We start from the raw sequence: 8,086 nt of genomic DNA, 5'->3' as shown, positions 1-8,086 counted from the left end.
CTGGGAGACCCCAATTCAATTCTCCCCTACCTGATGAGCAGAAGGGATTTGAACAGAAGTCTTTCCCCCCCCTCGCCCCCCCCCATCCACCCACTCACATGTTTGCCCGAACATCCCCTCTTCCCTCAGGCATTTTGTGTGGAGTTAGTCGGCCTCTGAGCACACCTACTGGATTAGGCCCTGCACGCAAGTCAGGCAGAGGAGTGACTGTCTTCCCCTGGGTTGTGGATCGCAGGTGGGAGATAGGTGTCTGGATGTCTAGAGGGAGGCAGCAGTGTGCATGCCCAGAGGCAGTGCCTAGGGGAACCTTTACAGTAAAAGCTTAGACACCAAGGGAGTTTGGATGCCTACAGGTTTAGGTGGCAGCCGAGTGGGGCTTTGGCGAAGTGCCTAAGTCCCTTTGCAGATCTGGTCTAGAGATTATACTTGTCTGGTTCCTCCCCCTCCCCCTTGTAATATGGTATCCTACCCCTTTAAATGCCTGGAAGCCTGGGGCCAGTCAGATCTATTCGTTAACTCCATGCTGTTCCACCTGTGCCGGGTCTGGGACTTAAAAGGAGGAAAGAATCATGTGCTGGCTGGAAAGGAGAGCCTGAGGCAGAGGGGCCTGTGACAGATCCCAGGCAGGAAGGCCTGGGAATGGCTGCTCAGGAAAGTGCAGGGAGCCTCACCTAATGGAGCCTAGGAGGGGCTGAAGAGAGAGCTGGAAAGGAGCCTGGGAATGGGGAAAGCAGAGCCCGGTGTGGGGGAAGAGGCAGAGAGTGTCTGAAATTAGAGGGGAGAAACCTCTCAGGCAGGAAGGGCTGGGCCTAGCTGGAGACTGGGATAAAGCTTGGCTGGAAGTCCTGTCATAGTCATGGCATTGAGCTACCACAGCAGCCTGAAGGCGTTGCTGGCTGTCTGGAGGCAGAGCTGCTGCAATGCCGGGGGTGCTCTGGGACGGTGAGTTTTGTAACACCTTGCTGCTTCATTTCTTTGTAACGTAAATGTATGTCTAGTTTTAAATTTGACTATTGAACAATTCTGCAAAGGCACGCCTGGGGAGTCAGTCTGGGAGTTCCAGTGTGGCCAAGTGACTTAGGCACCCAACACCCATCAAAGTCTGACCTCTGGACGCCCATGGTTTTGTAGGCATAGGTTGGGCTTTGAAGATTGCTGATTTATACAGTACATGCCTATTTTACTATAACTCCTATCTCCCATCTCTGACTGCTCCTGCTCCCCCTACGTACTCGCACACGCACCTACCCCTTCAGTCTGGGTTTCATTCCCCTATTATATCTCAACATCCCAGGCTGGTGAACTTGCTGGTATAAGGATTCTTTGATGTAGTCATTTTGTACAGCACCTAGCACATAAGGGATTCTATCTTTGATTGGGAATTCTGCTACATTGTAAATAACAGTGTAAGTCAAGCTAACACAGCGTGGCTTTTTGACCCCACATAGAGGTATATGAGTCTGCTATTGCCTTTGAACTCTGGTTCTTTAGCTCAAGCAGTAGTTATCACCCTGCATTTTTTACATGTTGGTTCAATCAAAACATCTTTCTTACTTACTATCATCCTGACCTTATCTTTTAGGAGGGGTCAGTGTGTTTCTGTTATCATTGGGGAATGTTTTTGTACCATGCTTAATATCGGCATGTTCTGGTACCACTTGATATCAGGATGTGTTTGCATGAGCATTCTGTGACTAGCACGTCTTAGGAATGTGTATTTCTGAACTATCAGCCCTGTTCTTGCCAAATTCCGTAAGCAGGTCCTGCCTCATACCAGGCCTCTGATAGAAGGGCTTATGTCTCAGACTCTCTTCCTACTACAGTAGAGACTCATGCTTCGAGATCCAGAATATATGGGTCAGTCTCCACAGATGAGCCAAGCAGGGGCATTGTTACAAGTGATGGGTAGAGGTGGACAAAGATGCATACTGTGTTGGCTTCAGTTAAAATAATAATACTTAACCATATCGTTTTCATATTTAACACTGTGTGTTTTAAATATTCTTTATTACTTGTATAGCACCAATAGTGAGTTACTTTACAGAGTGGTCAGGAGACAAGGTCCGAGCACTTACTTAGGGGCTTATTGTCAAAAAAGGAAACAAACCATTGGGAATGGGATGTGAGGAAATGCTGTGTGCTTAAGTAGGGAACGTTGGGAAACCATGTTTTTATTGGGTCTAATTAGCCAACACTGCTGTGCAAGGAGAACTTTTTTGGGGAAGACTTGTTAGTTTTAAGGAAGACCTTGAAAAAAGAGGGTTGTGGCTAAAATGCGACCACTTTCTCATGTTCTTCACTCTGTGAGCTTATATGTAAAAGGACAAAGGCGCAGGTTTCCCCTCCAGCAATATGCCTGGAGCTAAGCAAACAGATTTGTATAATGATAGTTTTGTACAAACATAGGGCATGGCGAGTTTTGAATAAAGCTTGTTTGTCAAAGGATTTATTTTCACTTGGCTCATTCAGGCGCAATTAGAGTCAAAGTGATCCTGAGACTATACCAGCAGGAGGAAAACAAGCAAAATGAGAGAAGTGCTTTTAACTGCAGGGTTCTAAAGTGTAAATGATAAATAATATATAGATTTGCATTACTTACCCGAGCCAACAGATGTGTCCACTGGGGATTTTATTGCTGAGAAATCATTTGTGCCTTCCGAAAGAGCTAGTGTAAAAGCTGTAAACTGAATGTGAAGCGTGCTGGTGAGTCCAGCAGAAAGAGAGAGCTGTGCTATTATGTATGCTGTACCAAACCTGAGCAGGTTTCAGAGGAACAGCCGTGTTAGTCTGTATTCGCAAAAAGAAAAGGAGTACTTGTGGCACCTTAGAGACTAACCAATTTATTTGAGCATGAGCTCACGAAAGCTCATGCTCAAATAAATTGGTTAGTCTCTAAGGTGCCACAAGTACTCCTTTTCTTTTTGCAAACCTGAGCAGGAAGCAGAGGAGTCAAGGCTAGTGATTTGATGACATTGGAGGTGACATTACAGCAGGTACCTAGGTGACCTGTTTTTTAATTCTTTGGAACAGTCCAGCTCCAATAGCCCACCTGTAAAAATCAATTGAACGGGCACCTGCTGTGGAGATGTTCGCAAGGAAAAGTAGGTGGTCAGAGGGATTTCTTATCATCCTCAAACTTTGTGCTGAGGAAGCAAGTGATCCTGAGAATTTAAGTGCTGTTCTGCCCTAAAGGAGCTCTCTAGAAATGCCACCATGGGATGCCACGTGGCTTCATGATCACATAACTCCCTCTAGTGGCTGGGCTTGTTACCCAGGGTTCTTTCAACCCAAAGCTCTTGGTAACTTTTACTCTGCGTGAGGTGGTGTCAGGAAATAAATCAGGGGAGACATGGCCATCCGACCGATAGATGGCTGGCACAAACAGGACAACACAAGAGTGCTTTCACTTAAAGCTAAACTTTACTTAGTCTCAAGCACTTATACACACGTCCGCAAGAGGTTAGTAAAACACCCCCAACCCTTGATAATTACCAAAGCTGAGCATGGCTCTCGAGTGGCACAGCGGCAGCCTGTCTGCTGCTGGGAAACGCAAGATGCATCCGGAGAGAGAGAGTCCAGTCCTGAAGAGTCCCCCTACCTCAAACTTTTCACCCTTATTTATACATTAGTAATAGAATGACATGTCCTTTAAAGCAAAACTTGTTAAGTAAGCGGTTTCAATGGTCAAGCAAGAGGTTCCTTCTGATTATCGATTAACCAGGTGTGGGTTTGAGGCCCCAATAGACATTCCTGGGGCACATCCTGCTCTTCTAAGATGCATGTATCAGCAACTTCAACACAATTCTTATCAGGAAGGACGCGGGGTCACCCAAAACCTCCTTCCCCTCCTGCCTTGGTTAAGCTAAGCCTGCTGACTTGGCTGCTTTTAGTAACAAGCCATAGTGGTTTCAGGCACTTTACTGGTTTGCCAAAGTCTCCCCGTACAAGCTAAGCCTGCTACTTTCCCACAGTGGAGGGAATTGCTCTTTAGCTCACAAGGGAGAGGCTTGTCCCTTCCCCAGAACCTCCTCTCCATCCTCTTTCTCCCTCTCACAACTCTGAATAACTGGAGCCCCCCATCAAACAGGCCAACGGGCTCTGTTGGACCTGGCTCTGCCTGGTGGGAAGAAGAAATGGATTCTGGGGTGGATAAGGAGACTAGGGGAAACACCAGAGCTATTCTCAGATGGATGTTATGGTACCTGTAGAGCATGCCAGAGAAAGTGGCATAGGGGCAAACAGAAATGGAGGACAGCAGAAGAGGGAACCACGAAGGAAGAGAGGTGTGACAGGAAAAATGGGACGGGGCTTCTGAGGGACGAAAAGCAGAGGCGCTGCAAGGTGGAATAGGAGAGGGAGGATGCTAGAAACAAGGGAACTGGAACAATGAAAAGGGATGTAAGGGCAAAGGCAGACTGTGAGGGCTGGACAAAGTGTAGGGAGGACGGGGTATGGTTGAGGCTATGATTCTTTTCATGGTGAATTTTAATAAATGTCACAGCAGAGGTGGGGGAAAACAAGGATGTCAGAGAAAGCAGAGAGGAGCTGAGGTCCCTTAGGGAGCAGGGCTGGACAGTGAGTTTGCCCCACAGTGGGCTGAGTTGAGCTGGGCCTGATTGCACACTCCAGGTATTGCGAACTGTCCCACGTGAGCTCAGCGTCACTCAGGTTTGGCACTTCCACCCCTCCCTAGGTGGAGAACCAGAGTGGTGGAGGACCAAATTTGACTGGTGGTGCAAGCTGCCCCACGTAGTCACAATCAAATCTGGCCCTCCGTCTCCCATCTATGGAGGGACATACACATCAAACCTGAGCATCGCTATGACAGCCTGGGCTATGACAGCACCTGGAGGGAAAAAGAGCCAGTGGTGTGGGGGTCACAGGCTATTCAAATTCCCAATTACTGTGAACACCATGACCTCCGTGCCAAATTTGTAGCCTTAGGGATGATGGATGAAAGAGGGAGTGAAGACTGAGAGGAAAAACTGGGACGGAGAAGAGTCTGGAGTGGTTTTTGGGAAGGATAGACTAGGAGGGAGGAGAGAATGGATATTGAGAGAGGAGAAGCTGGTGGGGACAGAGTGAAGAGGTTTTTGGGAGGGTTCTTGAGGGCGTGATTAGTATCCAGCCTAGAGCATTCAGTGCTAGTGTCTGGTGGTGTGAGGGCAGGTCAAACTGGACTGGGAAATGCAGATGTAATATTACTGTTCCAGTGTTGTCTACTCTTACAATTTTATCAAGAGTCTCACAATATTTTGTCTTTTTGTAAACCCCCCAGCTCCTGAAGTTATGTAAAGTTCAGCTTTCATTTAAAACACCCTCCCCCCACACCCACACACACACACAACTCTAGCCCTCGTGCTTGTGGAGAAAATCGGGAAAATGTGACCCAAGTGTAAGCTACAGGTTCAGACACTGGAAAGCAAAGAGAAAGAACCCAAAATGTTTTATTCTGTAGAATTTCATGATTTTAGGCCAATCTCATAATTTTTGGAGGCCTCACTCGTGATTTTTGAATGCTTGGGGGTTTGCAGCACTGCTTTTCTTTTACTTACTTTTATTTGAATAGGGTTTAATATTTATAATCCATACTCTATTCCCCCCACATAGGCTACTGATCTTATTCTCCTTTCTATTAACTTGCATTCACTTTCCACATCCCAGCAAGTTACACTACTTTATCATTTATGGCACTGCTGAATTTACCCCCATGACTTCCAGGGGAATTGAACTTGCTCTCACCAAGCTTCAGTCTGGGCCATTCTCCCTGAAGAATTATCATTATCTATGCATTGTTCCCTTCTTGCAATATTGTTCTTTATTCATATTGATATTTGTGATTGCTCGTCAGGGAACAAAACAGCTTTGGCTGAGTCTTTCGATTCAACTTACCCAATCAAGAGTTGACAGGTTTTTCAGAATCCCTCTGCCTGCAATCTCATCAATATTCATAAACATTATAACTTGGCACTTGCAAAAATGGAATTGCCTTTTCCCCCCTGCCCCCATAACCTTTGATAGAGTATATGGGTCTGTTTCATTCTAATTAGACTGATAAAGCACTTCTTACATGCTGATAGCAGTCTCTTATTGATTTTAAAAATTTTGGTCTGTCTTTTGTCAAACTATCACTTTCTGTTGTGTTAATTAAAATATGGTTTCATATTCTACAGCATAAGTACTCAATTGGTTTAAAATGACTGAACTTTCACATCAAACAGGCCTAGAGACTCTATCGGGGAATCTGTATTTTGTCTTTAGCAGCCTTTAATCATTTTCATGGTGCCTCAGTGCAAATGATTTTCTAGACCTTGATTCAATAGTAATAATTTCAACAACAAGGATGAACAATTTTTTGGAAATTCATTAGCTCTTTACCTATAAATTAGATCTAATTTTTAGCTTTGAAGAGTACCCTCTACTGTAATTATTAGTTATTTATTACTTTCAAGAGTTCATTAATAGAATATGTTAAAATTCTAACCATTAGAGCTGGAGGCATAATGTAAAAACCACTTTCTGTCAATATTTGCGTGAATTTTCAAGTAGATTAGTTAGGGCTATACTCATGTCCATTGACTTCAGTAGAATCTGGACCTTTCTGAACATTTCTGCAATTGAGTTTTACTGCCACAAAGGTTTACAGAAAGCTAACATCAAGTTGTAGGTGGACATACCCACCTACATCAAATTTATTATTTGTACAAGCAAGTATTCACACAGAAAATGTTTGCACAGGTAACCAGGGAATGTAAACAATAGCATGAAACTTACCTGACCAAGCATAACTAACTTACACAGTGCCAATAACAAATATTGTATATTCACAAAACTGCCCACAATAGATGCTGATTAAAAAGGGAGAAAAATACCACAGAAACTGTCAAATAATTTCAAATCACAAACAAATGTGAGGAGGTTGAGATCTGCTTGCAATTGTTCCATAAGCAGAAAGAGGCAACAGCCACTGAATAAGTTTGGTGTGAATTATTTGCTCAGCTCTTATAATACAAAGTCCCAATAGTGATTTGGTATGTAAAGGTCCTGTCCTGCGATCTTTCCTCATGTGACTTCAGTAGACTACACGTGAACAAGGGATGAAGGGTTGAGGCCAATGATTGTAAGACACTTTGCTTTACAAGCTTGTTCTTGATTCCCTACTTTTCTCAACAGAACTCTTTCCATGGAAAATTTCTCATGTGAACTCTGCATTAGCTAGATTTTTTTTTTTTTTTTTTTTTTTTTGCTGTACCTACCCAGTCAGTGTAAAGTTAGTCTGACAGCTAATGTTGGAGTTTCAAGATTTTGAATGTGGTATGTTTTTCTAACTTTTTTTGTCCATTCCTAAATCAGAAATGATTCAATGTAGCAATTTATATTCTGTACTAATCCCTACCTCTGTCATTCCTACTAGAAATTTAAAGCAAATACTGATATTGACATTGGATTTGAGCTGATGGCATCACACATAACTTTGATGTTTTATGAGATAATCCTTCAGGAATTTTTCCTCTTATAGTCACCCTCTCCTTCCTGGTCTCCCCAGCCCCAAGTGGGGGCAACCAGAAATCTTTCCGACTGAAAAAGTTCAAACACATCTACCTTCAGTGTGTCTCCACATTATTGGTATGTCCACACTGGAGTTGGAAGGTGTAAGTTCCAGCTCAAGGAGACATGCCTGTGACAGCTCTGATAGATCTAGCGTGCTAAAAAGAGCGTATGGCAACATAAGCAGTGGGAGGGACTAGCTGCCCTGATACATTCCCATCTGAGATGCTAGGCAAGTACAAGGGCAGCTAGTATACGTCTACTTGAGCTGGAAATTACACATTACACAGCTCCAGCGTAGATGTACCTAAGACACTGTTCATGACACAAATGTATTGTGAGGGTTAATGGGCCAATCCTGCCCACCTTACTCTCATGAAGAACCTCACCGACTTTGATAACTCGGTGGGATATTGGCTTTTGTTAGGGCCCGACCCAAAGCCTACTGTAGTCATGGGAGTTTTTCCCTTGACGTAGATGGTCTTTTGATCAGGCCTCAAGTAAGGTGAGTGGATCAGGTCCAATACTTGTAAAGGCC

The 8,086-nt window shown here is 44.2% G+C and overlaps 1 long non-coding RNA gene across 1 annotated transcript in view; it reads left to right on the top strand.

The window, feature by feature from the left end:
• The first annotated feature begins 567 nt into the window (after positions 1–567).
• LOC140916733 (uncharacterized) overlaps positions 568–8,086 on the top strand; it is a 30,201-nt gene continuing 22,682 nt past the window's right edge. Inside the window, exon 1 of the long non-coding RNA XR_012160629.1 lies at positions 568–942. This is a non-coding gene — a long non-coding RNA (uncharacterized lncRNA). The remainder of the gene's footprint in view (positions 943–8,086) is intronic.

Source organism: Lepidochelys kempii, chromosome 9, assembly GCF_965140265.1.
Source record: "Lepidochelys kempii isolate rLepKem1 chromosome 9, rLepKem1.hap2, whole genome shotgun sequence".
In the NCBI taxonomy this organism is placed as follows: domain Eukaryota; kingdom Metazoa; phylum Chordata; order Testudines; family Cheloniidae; genus Lepidochelys; species Lepidochelys kempii.
This window is presented reverse-complemented; position numbering and strand designations above follow the sequence as displayed.